The sequence below is a fragment of the Bidens hawaiensis genome, unplaced genomic scaffold (assembly GCF_021521415.1).
Source record: "Bidens hawaiensis isolate Kalapana, Puna unplaced genomic scaffold, B.hawaiensis_p1.1 tig00000237_1, whole genome shotgun sequence".
Classification (NCBI taxonomy): domain Eukaryota; kingdom Viridiplantae; phylum Streptophyta; class Magnoliopsida; order Asterales; family Asteraceae; genus Bidens; species Bidens hawaiensis.
Window position 1 is genome coordinate 4,535,072 of NW_027491021.1, and position 16,508 is coordinate 4,551,579.

The window sequence follows — 16,508 nt, forward strand, 5'->3', positions numbered from 1 at the left end:
TTGAACTAATATGTATGTGTTATTGATTGTTTTTGTAATTTTCATTTGTATTTTGTAAAATATTTAGTAAACTTTTCATATTTGACATATATATAATCTCTGAAAAATGAATTTCTTTATAAAATACCATGTCCGAGTACTCCCCGAGTACACCCCGCCTAGACTGAGTACTCGCAACTCCCTAGTCGACCGCCCTGGGGGCGCCTAGCGACTTTCGCAACCTTGCGGGAAACATAAATTTTTAGCATTATATCATTCACCTGAACAGGCCTTTCCACCGACCCTCTTTCTTCTACACAACCTGCTGAAGAAGATGAACTACCATTAAAACTAATTGATGAAATAATTGGATCAACTATTTTGGGAAAACAGGAACAAATGTCTTTGGTTTTGGCACGTGACCAATACCATAGAACATTTCATCCTCAGGCGGGGAATTAAAACTAAAGAGAGGAAGGCTAGTATAGTTATTATTAAAAGGAGGTGGAACTGCAGTACTATCATATCCTATTTATGTCTTTATATTTAACCCTATTTGTGCCCTAATTATTCCATTAAGCTTTTCAGAATCTAACTCAAATTTCTCAATGGTTATTTTCCTTTTGGCTAGATCTAGCTCTAATTTGACAATTTTAGCATTTAACTCAACAACATGTCTTTCGTGATGTTCAGCTAGTTTTTCAGCTTGGAAACGTTTTTCATTAAGTTTAGCCGTGTCATTACCATGAGTTTTAATCCTAGTGGCGTAGATCTTTTCAGCTTTCTTAAGTCCATCATTTTGATATTTAATGCTAAAGATTTGATCTAAAATGGTAGCATTATGGTTTCTATTGTGCTCTATTTTATTTATACAAGCTTGAGAGCACAAGTGTGTGTATACCTTGAGAAGGATAAGACTTGCTTGACTACTTCCACCTGCAACACTTGTCCCAACTTTATTTTCTTTTGACTGATTGTTTATTCGAAGATTTTCATCCATCAATTCAAAAGACTTGATGGTAGAAGTCAACTCTGAGAGTGTTATGGTATTCAGATTTGTGGTTCTCTTGATGGTAACCACACTAATGTTCCATGCGTAAGGCAGTAAATTCAACAACTTCATGTTGATCTCAGAATTCTCATGGATGATACCGACACTTCTCATTTCAGTGACGAGTGACTCATATCTGTTGATTAGAGAGGAAACCGATTCTCCTTGAATATGTTTAAACATGTTGAATTCTTCTTTTAACATGTCCTTTGGCCCTCCCTCATATTAAGACTTCCTTCAAGCTTAGAATTACAAGACAATTTTTTAACAGAAGACTAAGTAATAATAATAAATTATTTTTTTTGGGTCAAAGTCAACAGGTCAGACTCGATTAGGCATTCGTTTCGAGTAGAATTTTTTTTTGTCAAAGTCAACGGTCAACGTTCGATTACCCATTTGATTCGAATAGGATTTTTTTGGTCAAAGTCAACGGTCAAAGGTTTGACCGGCTCGATTAGCCGTTGACTGGCAGCTCGATTAGCCGACTGGACCGGCTCGATTAGCTGACTGGACCGGCTCGATTAGCCGATTTTTTTGGGGAAGATATTAAGCCAAATATCAATAAAGTCTAAAGGACTTTAGCTTAAAAACCAATAGATTGGCCTAGATCTAAGTTTTATACCGGATCTGAACCCGGACACAAAAACCAAGAACACCAAAAACTTAGATATGAAGATATTCGGGTATTTCTTGGATGTAAATCACTCCAAAAGTAGCGAGTAACATGAAGAACAACCTCAAATAAAGTGACCTTATATATGGTCCCCATTTCTCCAAGTTTACAAAACATTGTTACAAAATAAACGTACTGAGGTACGTAATACATCGAGTAAAAGCAAATATATCTATACATACACAATCCTAATACTAATATAGAATATTAGCCCTACATATAACAAGACGTAAACATGTGATCCATTGTTTCACCCAAGGCAAAGCAACAATTACAATTGTCCGGACCTATAATAACTTTTCTTTTTGTTTTTTATCAAATTATCATTCATCAGAAGTTAGTGAAGAAGAGCTCGCCACGCTTCCACATTCACTTTTAAAGGCACCCAAGAGTTACATTCTAAAATATTATTATGAGGCAAAATTCAACTTAATACATTAGCTTTTTCACCAATGCCACCGAAACAAGCCCAAGGTATCGCGCCCCATACCCATTTGTCATTGATACCTTTGATTCTAAAACTGTATAGTTTCTTCAATTGCATAACTTCGTTAACTTCTTATCCATACCACTATTGTCTACTCCAATTCCACTTAAGCATTATAACATCGTCTCTTTCATCACATCGATCGACCACTAAACAACGCTTTACCTCCTCCAAAGCAAAAGGATTAGGAAATGTCTTTTTTAGCGTACCATCATCTAGCCACACATCCAACCAAAAACAAATTTTCAAACCGCTACCACCACTCCTTTCATAATCTTTTTGCTTGAATTATCTTAGATTAAGGACCTGAGAAATTGCAAGGAAGTTATCAAATTTCATAATCTTTTTGCTTGAATTATCTTGTTTATTTTTCTTTTTCAATATCAAAATGAAAAAAATAACATCTAAAAAAATATGGTTTGTAAGGGCACGAGATCTTTGGTTTATACTCTCGAGGTTAAAAATCTCATTAAAGAACATATACATGCAAGAGCACAAGAAGAAACGGGAGGTGGGGTGGATTTAATCGATCATTTTTACGACATGTTGGTGCTTCTGAAAAATGAAACATGAAAAATTATATATTGTTCAACAAGACACGAGTATCATTCAATATAAAAAAGAAGACATCAAAAAAAATTGTTTTTATGGGTTAAAAATAGATGAATGATAGAGGGTCTGGATTGGGAGAATGATTTAGATTCTCCTTTAGATTTTAGAAAAAAATTTCCAAAAAGGCCCTTTTGAGGAAAGTGAAAAAAAAACCCAAAAATATACAAGTTTCCCAAAATGACCCAAGTAATTTGTACTAAGCCGACACCTTGGAAATTGTTCCGACGAGATCGCTGAACCTATTGAAAGGTGACATGTGGCAAAAAGCTGACATAGCTAACGATATATTTTTGCAAATCTTGGGGTTGTCATACAAATTTTTTCATTAAATCTTTTGGTAAAAAACAGTATCCTAAGACGGTTTTTTTTTATATTTCTTACATGTTCCCTACAAATTATATTCTTTTTTGAGAAAAGAGTTTTTTAAATTGCGTTTGCCAAGAAGCATTTTAAATGAATTTGTTCCAAAGAGATCATATTTTCATCTTTTGTTCTTATAAGTTTGAAAGATTAAATCCCGTCCAGACCGATAGGATTTTTTGTTATTTCGTCTAGACCGACATAATTTAAATATATTCCGTCAACTCCAACTATATTTCCAATTAAGTTTCAGGTGGACCCCACTTTCTTAAATTAAACTATTAATCTACCTATACTATTAAAACAATTGAGATTGAGTCCACATGCCCCTTTTCTATTGGTCTATTTCCTATGTTTCCAATTTTGTCAATCACTTCTCCAATTTTCTTTACGATAAAATAAATCAAAAAGAATTTAAATTACTCCATAACTCATTTATATTAATACCTATTAATTCTATTAATATCTATTAATTGTATTACAGAATATATATGGAATATGGAATATTATTGAAAGTATTGAATATTATTAAACGTGGAATATGGAATATGGATTGCCCACCACTAAATCATACCTGGTTTTCCATCAGTCCATTCTTTTGCATTCATAATATGGAAACTATTTTAACCTAATCACCCAAATCAAGTATTACCTCTTTCACGCCTCCATTATCGTCCACCGATTTGCCTGTTGATTTCATTCGGTCCTGCAAATCAACCGTCCACATCGATGTACCTGCTCACCATCAGGAAGTTTACTCTTCGTCATGTCGTCCTATCCATGCATGTCTTCACCATCGATCTACCTAACTTAGGCTCAAATAAACCATCAGGTATTACATTGTATCTACTATTTTTATTTTGTTTGACAACTTTTGGTATGTTCATTGACAAGAAACGATTTATTATTTTTAGGATTTCATAATTTCTTTTCGTACACCAGGTGTTAAAGCAAATGTTATATTGTTTTATTTTGATTAGTATTGTTTAATTGATATTTGATCTATAGTATTTAATATAAAACAACCTAGCCAGTATTACAATTTAAATTTTAAAATGTATCATAATTGAGTCTATTTTTAGATGTATTTGAATTAATTTATATCAAAACAAGCTAAGAAGTTTTTACGTTTTTAAATTTAAGGTAATCTTAATCTTAATTGGTCTAATTTTAGATGGATGGGTCTGAGAATTCATATTTCATAAGTCATGCCATTTACTTCCAATAAAAATAAATATCCAATTATAATTTAATTGATATGATTTATTAGTCCACGGTTATTCAAAGATCCCTAATTTTATGCTCTAAATTTATCATATTTATACATTTCTTTGTTATGGAACAATTCAAAAATTCAAACACATTCTATATATCTATATATACTCTAATCCGCACACACAAATTCTCACACCTTATCACTGCCTTGATCAAAATCTTATTTGTTTCTTTGCAAGGTTTATTTTTTTGTTCCTACTTATAGATTTTATTTCTTTTATTTGTTTATTTCAAAGTATAATTTTTCAATGTTTAATTGTTTCTTTAATTTGTATTTTTCTCAAACAGGAAGATAGAACCATCAAACATTATGATGTTGAACCAGTTGGATGTGAATAACAATGATTGTGTCCTCAGGGTTAGTATATTGAAACTATGGCGTCTCAAGGACAATAACAAACCACCCAGAGAAGATTGGTCGATATAGATGATTTTTCAAGACGAAATGGTATTCTTATATAAAAAATTTATTCTTATATGATGCAAAACTGAAACGGAAGTTGGATGACACTTATGATGTTGATGACGACATAGGTATGTCGATGACCAAAACAAAGGTTGATGAAGAAACAAATACCGATACCACTGTTGGTGAGGTAGTTACCATTGTGATGCCAAAGTTTTGAAAGGGAGGTATTTTAAAGTCTCATAATAAATGCAACGTTTCGCAACTATATTGAATTTTTTTTTTGTTTAAGTTTGAATGACTTTAGTGTTGGTTATCCTTTATTTCACTTTGACATTTTGGTTTTATTGGTGTTGTTTGCATTTCATATTCATATCAATGAATTTATGTTTTCCTTATATTATGTCATTGGTGTTAAATTTTTATCATGGTTGTCATATGTTTATGATATGCGAATGTTTGTTACTTTATTTATTGGTTTTGTGTTGTTGAATATATGATTTATATCTAACTAGTATTTGCACCCCCGCGTTGAAACGGAAATGTAAAACTTTGTATTTACATATCCACTCCACTCGAAAGCATGAAGTTATCACCACCACCGCCTTCATTCGCCATCCCCTCTCCCGCAGTCAGTAACTTACGTTAACCAATAAGAAAACTGGACAAAAAGTAGACGTAAAAACGTTGAATCACACACGCTCATTGCATCGTGTTAACACATAAAAATTAGACCGAAACATCAACTTAACATCTACGTGTTGAGATGGGTCTGTTAAACGGGAAAATAGACATAACGTTCGACCACACACATGTGTTGCAGCGCGTTAACTCGTTAAATTTAAATGTAAACATTAAACAAAAAAATGTAAAAGATGAAGAGTATAGGGTACCAAAGTTGAAATTGGAAAAATATATTTTGTGGCATACTTGTAAACAATGAAAAAGTGCATGGACCAAAAGTAAAAAATGAAAGTTATATAAAAATGAATATTACATGGTACAAACTTGGATGCATAATGTACAAAACACTAATGCATATTTCTCCCACTTTTATTATTATATAAATCAATGATATTTTTTAAAAGTTGAGGGGGTCGGTATTATTACCACCAGTGTCGTTTATTATAGTTAATAAACATTGTTTATTAGTTGTATTCCCTCTTCTCCTAGCTTTAGGGTCTGTTTGGTATGGGGTAATGGAATGGGCTATGGAATGGAATGAGCAAATGAATGGAATGAACACGGTAATGGAATGACTCATTACCATTCCATTAACATGTTTGGTTACCATGTGGGAATGAAGTGAATTATTAGTTTTTATTTTTTGGTAAGTTAGAAAAAACCGGAATAAGATAAAAATGGTAGTGAGTGGCGGTGGGATGATGATGGTGGTGGGCAGCGAGCAATAATGGTGGTGGTGGGTGGTGGCGGTGGTGGACGGCAATAGCGATGGGTGGGAGGTGGGGGCGATTGTTGGTAGTGGTAGGTGGTGGTGGTGGGCGGCGCAGATAGGTGGTGGAGGGTGGTTGGTGGTGGCGGCGAAGGTGGGTGAAGGTGGTGGCAGGCGGCGGAGGTGGGGTGTGGTGGTAGGCGGTGGAGGCGGGTGGTGGTGGTGGTCGGCGGCGGCGGAGGCGGCAGTGGGTGGTGGCAACTGTAGAGGTAGTGGTGGTGAGAGGGCAAAGGGTAGTGGTGGTGGGAGTGTGGTAGAGGTGATATAGTGTGAAAGAATGATGGAATGAAAAATAAAAACAACGGGGTGGATGTAATGAATTTGGGGTGTTTTAGGGGGGATGCAATGGACATGGTAGTGGTGATTCCATTCCATCGACCAGCCAAACACATCTTTTTGCATTCCATCATAATGGTCCATTCCATTCCGCCTCTCATTCATGCATATCAAACGATACCTTATAGTTTATACCAAATACTTTGTTTAGCCTTTGTGATGTTGGTTTACAACTACATAGTTTCTTTAAGGTTTCAATGAGGGAATCTTCATCATTTTGATTCTATTATGATGACAACTTACATTGGTACTGCCAACAAGCAATGTGAAGTGACATCCATCAACTATTTTGGACAACTACATGTAGAATATTCATCATGATAAATCTTTCCATCTATTTCTTGTATCACTTATGTTGTAGTATATTTTAGATACTAACTTTTCAAATTAAAATGGTCAAAATGGAATAAAGTTACCCACATTTAAGTATCACTTATCTTTATAGTTTGTACTTGAACTATTATAAAACAAACTTTAATTCATGTCATATTCATCTTAATTTATGGAAATGGTGATTATTAATTTCATATAATGATTTCAAGTTTTCAATTAACGTAACATCAAACAGTTTTAGTAACGGTTTTACCCTTTAACATGTAACGTATAGTAATTCAAATTTTTTCTAGGTAATGTATGTATTATTTAAAAATCAATTAAAATGTGATTAACATAAATCCTGATCATTATTCAAGATCATACAAGTAATTACTATTATTGTATTATGAAAGCCACTAATCATTATCAACATGACCAAAAACAAAAAAGCAAAAATTTTTAACAAATTATCTATAAAATTTCGATAATATATTTTTATGTTACAATAATTATATGCAAGTGCAACGTTTAAGTAGCGGATACCACTATGTATTTGTTTTTTAGAACATATTAACAGTAAAAATATAATATCAATATAACAACAAATTCACAACTATATATGTACCTCCCTTTAGATGATCAATTCTCTAATATAATAAAAAAAATAAACCGTTAAGTTATCAATCTTTAAACATGTATGCTTGAAAATAATATTTTAATAGTAAATACTAAACAATTAGACGCGTCAAACCAACCCAAACGTGTGATGCTTGGTGCGTGTTTCCCTTGTGTTCAAACCCAACGTATCCAAACGACAAATTTACAAACGATTCATACATTTTTCTACTATTTTTTAACCTTTTTTCCTTCCAACGGTAAACTAGCGGATATCAATACCGACAACGTTACTTGTGTGTCAAAAATTGACATGAACAAGTTTTAAAAACATACTATATACATTTCAATATGGCATTTAAAAATAACAAGGGAATGTTCTTTGTTTTTTTTACTAAACATATACATTAATCACCATTATTGAGTCTCTATCAAACCTCATTACGCATTCTACTTGAAAGGCTACGGCTACAGTAAAAGGTAATGTACATCTAGATTCTGAGTTTATTGTGTAATATATGTCAGTATATGAAATTAATAATAGATAGAAAATGGTGTATGTAAAGTACAAAATTCGTAATAAGGTTTGACAGAGATTAACAATCTATGTTACCTTAGTCGTTTTAAAAATATGTTTTCATGATTTGCCTATTTCAAGTTGGTATATATGTTGTAACAAGTTATTCTCAATGTTTTGACCAACAGATACTGATAATGGACATACCCGTGGTTATTGTATTTTATGATCCTTCACAAATGCAAATGGTATAACCTGTTAATCAGATTCACATATATTCATTCAATAATTTTATATGCTACATAGACGTTACGTTTACAACTATTGATTATTTGAAATTCAGGTTCTTCTGCATCATATTTGTGACCATTATTTCAACATGAACCAGATGATCAGTTTTCTGCTTTGTATCATTCAAACGATAATGGTCATGTAATACATATTGATTTTATAAGATACATTGGATCTTATAATCATAGCTCATTGTATCTTAAACCAGATGCTAAGGTAACTAGGTTTCTTAAAATAAACCACACATCTTTTGATTGGTGATTCATCTGATCTAAATTCTGATATGATTGATTTTGTATATCCAGCGTTATTGGATAATTTTAATGATATTTCATATTTTCAAGAAATGGTCATACTTGCACCTTTAAATGAGGTTGTCCAAGACATTAATGACAGATTTTTAACTTTATATCCTGGAGAAGAAGTTGATTATCTCAGTTCTGATAGTATAGATAACTTTGATAGTGTTGGTCCTGGTTTCGATCCAGCATTACACTCAAGAGACTTTTTAATGGTTTAAAAATGTCTGGTATGCCTAATCATAGATTGGTTCTAAAAGTTGGTGTACCAATAATGTTACTAAGGAATATTTATCAGAAAAATGGTTTATGTAACGAAACTCGATTACAAGTTATTCAATTGGGGAGGCGTTTTATCGAAGTAAAGGTTATTTCAGGTACTAACATTGGTCATCACACTTATATAACTCGTAGTGGTCTAACTCCTTCAGATAAGAAATTGCCATTCAAATTGAAATGAAAGATAGTTTTCGGTTGCGGTTTGTTTTGCAATGACCATTAACAAAAGTCAAGGCCAATCACTAGCAAGAGTTGGCATATATCTGCGAGAACCGGTGTTTACACATTGTCAACTATATGTAGTTTTATCCCGAGTGAAGAGTAGAGACGGTGTTAAAATGCTTATATTAGATAAGGATGGTAAAGTTACAAGTAAAACTAAAAATGTGGTTTATAGAACTATTTAGTTGTTTGTGAATTTTTCATTTTAAAGTTTATTATCAAGTTTTTATTTCTTAAAAGTATTATTAACAACTATATATCATGTTATTGTCTCCTCAAGTATATATGCCATTATGTTTTCCAGTTTTGATATGACTTGTTGTTCTTACATGATTTATATATTTCCACCCGTGTCGTACACGGATCAATAATCTAGTTATTACTAATAATTGTGATTATACCTAAATTAATACTTCCATTCTTCTTCATCTTCTTCCGTTCATCTTCTTACAATGGAATTTGATAACATTGTAGGTTGTCGTATTTTTTCGGTCTTCACAAACTCCGAAGAGGCCCGGGCGTATAATTTTTGAGCAGGGTACGAAACTGAACAATGTATCCAGTCCCAAACGTTGAGATTATGTTGCCGTTGTAGTAAGAACCAATGAACCCATGGCCCATATCAACAACCTCCACTCGATCTCCCCTCTTAAACTTCATTAAGAAAAATGGATCGGATTGAGGGAGAAGAGATTTTGTGAACATTTTAGAAGATGAAATTTGTTCTTACCAGATACAAAAGATTAAAATATGATCTTCTTGGAACAAATTCATTTAAAATGCATCTTAGCAGACGCAATTTAAAAAGCTCTTTAAAAAAATAGAATTTGTACGGACTAGGTAAGAACGATAAAAAACCGTCTTGGGAGACTGCTTTTTACCAAAAGATTAATGAAAAAATTTGTACGACAACTCCAAGATTTTCAAAAATATCGCCGGCTATGTCAGCTTTTTGCCACGTGTCACCTTTTAATAGGTTCAGCGATCTCGTCAGAACGATTTCCAAGGTGTCGGCTTAATACAAATTCATTGGGTCATTTTGGAAACTTGAATATTTTTGGGTTTTTTTCTTTCTTTCCTCAAAAGGGTATTTTTAAGAATTTTCCCTTGATTTTATTGTATCGAGGCATGTACTAAAAGGTGCCATGGTTGATTTGATTTGGGTTTGTACTTTTGGGGTGGTGAGCTGCTTACAAGTTTTCCTTGTTCTTTAACAAATTTCAGTCGTTTAAAAAAACAAAAAATTTAGAGAAACAACAAATTTTTTTAAAGGCCAACAAACGGAGAATTGTCTAGGTATTTTGTACGGGGTGACCCAAAATATCCAAAGCCAAAATGCCACTGCCAGCTGGCCCAACCCATCAGTATGGAGCCCTTAAACACTTCAAAGTTATCTTTAGTTAGAGGTTTACAAAACCGGTTTTTTTAACAAACCGAACCGGTTTGATTTTTGCATATTCCAAATTGGTTTGGGTCAAACCCGTTCGATTTAAAAACCGGTTTAAGTATATAACTAGCCAACCTGATCCAGACCAGTCCGGGTCGGTTTTAAACCAGTTTAATCGGTTTTAACCAGTTTAATTTTAAAAAAAACCAAACCCCTAACCAAACCGACGGGTTGGTTAGGTTTGGGAACCAATTTGGTAGAAACCGGTTTGAGTAACGAACCGGTTTGGTTTAGTTTCTGGTTAACCGATTTTTTTTATACACTTCTATCTCCGGTACCCGTCCAAAAGCTCACAAGTGATAAAATTCACAAAAATATTAGTATTTCTTTATTGTATGCCTTTCTCACAGTTTATTATATGTAAAAGGATAAAACCGGGTGTCCATTGCAAATGACTTAGAAAAACAATTAGTATTATACAAACAATATAAAACTCAGAAAGGAACCAGTGAGTGGAGTCGTCCCTTGTCGACCACACCAATCTCTTCCTCCATCCCTACCGGACTTCATTCACCTAATTGCCTAATTCCGTCCACTTGATTCTAAATATTATTATTATTATGAAAAGTAGGTATGAATTTGTTATCAGTTAATGTAGGTTTACTCTTTAAGTTAGTTAGTTAGTTAGTTAGTTAAGTCAATTGCAAAGAAGAGCAAGTTTATTATGTGTCAACTAATAAGAAAGAAATGCAGAAAAATATCGACGGTGAGATCTAGGTAATTTTGATATCATGCAGAATTTATATGTATAACAATTCAGTATACTCTCTTACCATTAACAAATTAACCTTTTGCAACTTACAAAACACTAGCAATTGTAGCAAGTAGGAACTGATGAACACTTAAAACACTAACATTAAAAACTAAAAATTGACAATTAAGACTTAAAAACTGATATCGAGAAAATCGGTGATATATCGGTCCAATATTAATATCGGGACCGATATTTTGCACTGATGTTTTACCAAGGGACCGATTACGGTGATATATTGGTGATATCGACTACATAGAGCGAGAGAGATCATATGTTTAGAACTCTAACTATCGCTGTTTAGCTTCAAAATCCAGATGAATATATGTTAGCTTATAATGTTTACATCAGGAGGCCTTCTTATATATATATAAAATTATGAATGTTGTTTCATATGTGAATATAGATAGTGAAGATGTTGGAGAATATGAAAATGACGAAGGGTTAAAAGCTGCATTCGAGAGTTACAAATCAAAAACTTATGCTCTTAGTGTTCCATTGAGAATTGTTGCGCTGCGCAACTCGGTCCCTCCGTTATGGATTAAGGTTTAGTTGCTTAAATTCTCTTCTTTATTACTCTTTATCATTTGTATTGTGCAATTGCTCATAAGATTCAGTATTCTTTCTTAAACAACAGAAAGAAGTTAGGTTTCGGTTAGAAATGTGACAAAGAAGTGTATCTCCTTATAGTTAAATAACTTAAATGAGTGTATTTGGGTTATTTTTTATATCCAACGGGCCAAATCAGTTAAGTTGAACAGTTTAATTTAAACCATTTAATTATAGAGGAAACATGTCAAGTATATAAAACCTTGGAGTTCGCTCTATTAGGATCTAGGAGGAACAGTTAGATTTTGTTCATGTTACAGGCTCTTGATTATCATCGTTATTAATTAACCAGTTCATATTTACACAGAGTTTCATACAATCTCAAGGAAAGAGAGTGAAATTTCGTCTAGAGTTTCGTGGAACTATTCAGGATATATTTTCAGAACTCTCTACAACGATTGGTAAAGGAGTTGTTACTTCTAAATCTGCTGGTGCTGCGGATATTGTATCACTTGGTGACACCTGGCTTAATTTTGCCATTAGTAAGAAACTAATAGAACCCGTACAAAGGGTTGATGATCAAGATTGGTTCCACACATTAAGTGACAAGTGGAAGGTGAGATACATATACATTTGATTATAGTATCATGGTGTCTGTTAGGGCTGTCAATTGGGCACCTGTGTTCTAACTTGTTAAACACAATAATACCCGAATTGACAGCCCTAGTGTCAGTTGGTGCTAAAATATAAAGCATATAAAGAAACCTAATAAGATTAAGTCTTAATGTACATGATACAAGTAGTTATTACATGCTAATGTTTTGCAAAGCTTACGCTTGTTTAAATGCAATTGTTTTGTTAATTTAAGGGTTGTCTTATAATAGTCTCAGGCGTATTTGCGCAGGAATAATGAAGGAAAATCAGACGTGCAAGGTAAGATATATGCGGTTCCGTATCGATGGGGAAGCATGGTAATAGCTTACCGGAAAAACAGATTCCGGCAACATAATTTGGCCCCTATACAGGTAACTTTTTTAAAATATATACATTTGTCAATATTAACTCCTATATCAAAATGGCTCAATTCAGTATCGGGCAAACATGTAAAAAGAAAGCTATCTATAAGGTAAACATGTAAAATGAATCGAACGAGCCAAAAGTCACTGAAGTGTATTCAGATGCTCACAACCATCTAATCATTTGTTAAAAGAATCATTATGTTATTATTTATTATTATGCTACAGTTTACACATTAATTATTTGTAAGCTTCAAAAAGTGAGAACAAGTAGGCCTGTAAACGAACCAAACGGACACGGACAGGGCTTGTTAATGTTCGTTCGTTTAATTTTAAACGGACAAACGATCAAAGACGAACAATTAAACAAAGTGAGTTTTCTTGTTTGTGTTCATTCGTTAAGAAATTGAACGTGTTCGTGCTTGTATATGTTCATTAGTTAAGAGTATAAACGAATGGTTCATGAACGTAAACGAACATAGATGGACGAACGTACATGAGCGAGTCAGCGAACGCCAGTTATAAGTAAAAGTGAAAATCAATCTGTTGTGCCTAAAAAATTAACAAAACTAGACTAAATTGTAATGGAACTAATATATTCAAGTGAATATAAACACGAACAACCTTAAACAAACGTAATCTAGCGGACGAACAAAAACAATGTAAACAAGCGGACTTAAACAAACGTTCACAAACATAAATGAACGAACGTGACATTTGTTCGTGTTTGTAACTTTGTATTTTAACTAATGAACAGATAATGTTATTCATATCTGTTTGTTACTTTGTTTATTAACTAAATGAACATATACGAATAACCCGCCAAACGGTTCATGAACAGTTCACTGAACCGAGACGCTCGGTTCGTTGACCTATGAATAAGTGTTGGTAGGTCACCTCAATCTAACCCAGTCTGACTCACTTCAAACATAACTTAATATGACCCGAACCATCATTGTAGGACTGGTCAGACCTGTGGCGTCCCGATCTTGCTGGAAAGATTGCAATGGTTGATTCACCAAGAGAGAGGTTATTGGTGCGGTTTTAAAACACTTAGGGGCATCATATAACACGAGCGACATTGATTCTGAAGTTACTGGTGGGAGAAATGCTGTGAAGCATGAACTTGCTTCACTTAGAAAACAGGTATCATGATGAAGCCAATGATAAAATGTTAATGTACAATATTATATAATCATCTTTACTGCGATGATGTTTTCGTAGGTTCGGTTATTTGATAGTGCAAATTATCTTAAAGCATTTAATGTTGGCGATGTTTGGGTGGCTGTTGGGTGGAGTAGTGATATTGTTCCTGCTGCCAAACGCATGTCAGATGTTGCTGTGATTGTTCCAAAATCAGGAGCTAGTTTATGGGCCGATTTATGGGTATGCTTAATTTACATTGTTACAGAAACTTTAGTTTTTATTATTTATCTGTATACTACTTTTTTCCCAACTTTTTTAGCTTTATATGTATAGTTATTGCATTGATTATGATACACAAACAATATTATAACAGCAATAAATAAAATGTCGAATTGACCCATTTTAGCTAGATTTTTTTGGTTTTAGCTAGGGGTGTAGATGAGCCGAGCCGAGTCGAGCTGAGCTGGACTAAGCTCGAGTTCGGTTCGTGATGAGCCAAGCCGAACGCGAACAAGAAAATCTTGTTCGTTTAAATGTTCGTGTTCGATCGTTAGTTTGTTTAAAGTTAAATGAATGAGCATGAACATGCTCCATTTGTGTTCGTTCGGTTCGCTTACAAACCTCAGCTTGAGTAGCTCACGAGCGACTCAGCTTGTTTACACCCCTATTTTTAGCTAAATTGTTTTATTTGACCTGTTTTAAGATAAAAACACAACTCAAGTCAACCCATTCATAAGTAACCTGGTCAAAATTACCAAAAGAATCCAAGTTCATTATGTGTCATCACTCGTCAGAACTACATAAACTGACATACATGGAATTCATTAAGTATTTTACAAAAAAACACAAGTAATATCAGAAAACCTAACACAAGCTTAATAGCAACAAACTATAATCTCATTTGTTTATATAATTTTTGTATGCAGGCAATACCTGCTGCTACAGGCATAGCTAAAGACGAACATGGAGGGCGAATTAGAGGGCCATCTCCGCTTGTGCACCAATGGTTAGATTTCTGTTTGCAAGGTCAAAGAGCTATACCTTTTGAAGAGGAGGTAGTTGCGGGTGCATCACCTTTAGCCATTGACCACACCCCTGCCCCAAAGTCAAAAAGTTTGACCAAAAATAAACCAAAGCTTGATACAAATCTCATCGTGGGAGTGCCCCCACCTGATATTTTAACAAGATGTGAGTTTTTGGAGCCTTTATCGGATTCTGCATCTTTAGATTATCAAAGGTTAATAGGTAGCATGCAAAGCGCTAATCGTGGGCTTGTGCATAAGTTCCAGCATTTCATATTTCAGGCGTCAAAAGTCCTACAGAATAAGGTATTGTAGCTTTTACATATGTCTATATAACTGAAGTCTTAATTATTGAATTTTGTTTTTAAATCCTTTTAGGAGGTTGTAACCTGTGCAATTATGAACTCTTTGTTTGCTCAAAATAATTGAACTGAGTGTTTTAATTTTGATTCAAAGGAAAGAAAGTGCGAGTCAGGAGATCCGCTGCTCAGTCGTACAGCTTCCGTCAAATCTTGAGTTCGGACTTTAGCCCTTGATTCGGACTGCTCTCTGAGCTCTTTTGTCCGCTATCGCTTCCTCTAGTACTAGCTCTGATCTCTCTTCAGCAGTTGCAGTGAGGCGAGCGTCTGAGTGAGTTGAGTGAGGAAGTGAGGGCCCTGAGGAAGCGGAGGGAGCGAAAGCTGAGATTTGATTTTAATGTTTGATTTTAATGGTCGAAGCAAGACTTCCCGATTCCTTTCGAATCTCTTTAGAAAAAAGATCTTTTGTCTCATGGTAGCCTGCTCCAGTCCCCTTACGAAACTTTCGTAACTCATTTAATATGTTTCATTTTAGTATGAGTCTGCAAATAAGATACCGACCCAAAGTTATTAGTCTTCACTTGGTTTCAGCTTCTTTTGTTAATTGTTAGAATGTTTGTACAGGGTCAGTTTGTGGCTGAGCTTAGACTGTTTAAAGTTAAACCTCACCACCACAACCACAACCGACTTTCTCGGCCACATTACCATCTACAAGCCTCCGACTCGCCCCATAACCAAACAAAGTTCACTAGTGATATCAGGTCACCATGGTTTCATTTTTGGAGGTTTAGATCTTATTATAGCAGTTATGTTCTCATTTGTATTTATCATAGTCTAGACTCTTATAGAGGTCCATGTGTGATATATGATTCTATCATTCTATATATAGAGGCCTATGAAACCATATTATGCACGCAAATCAATATTTATTCGTCATGGTCTAACTTGTACCAGAGCCAAGTTTTTTTAAATGCTAGCAGAAACGATATTCTCTACCAAGCCCTAGTGTCACCTCTACAATAGGCAACCAACCACCACTCTCCACTTGGGCAACAAAAAACAATTCGTGAGCTCCTTGCGAGAAAACCAGTCAGATGAAGATGTTATA

General features: G+C 34.1%; 1 pseudogene across 1 annotated transcript; it reads left to right on the plus strand.

Annotated features, from left to right (window-relative positions):
* The first annotated feature begins 11,746 nt into the window (after positions 1-11,746).
* LOC143596844 (uncharacterized) lies at positions 11,747-15,490 on the plus strand (annotated as a pseudogene). The gene is made up of 6 exons (XR_013146799.1): positions 11,747-11,914; positions 12,285-12,533; positions 12,808-12,942; positions 13,895-14,079; positions 14,158-14,319; positions 15,006-15,490. The product of XR_013146799.1 is annotated as an uncharacterized LOC143596844 (transcript).
* The last annotated feature ends 1,018 nt before the right edge of the window (positions 15,491-16,508 follow it).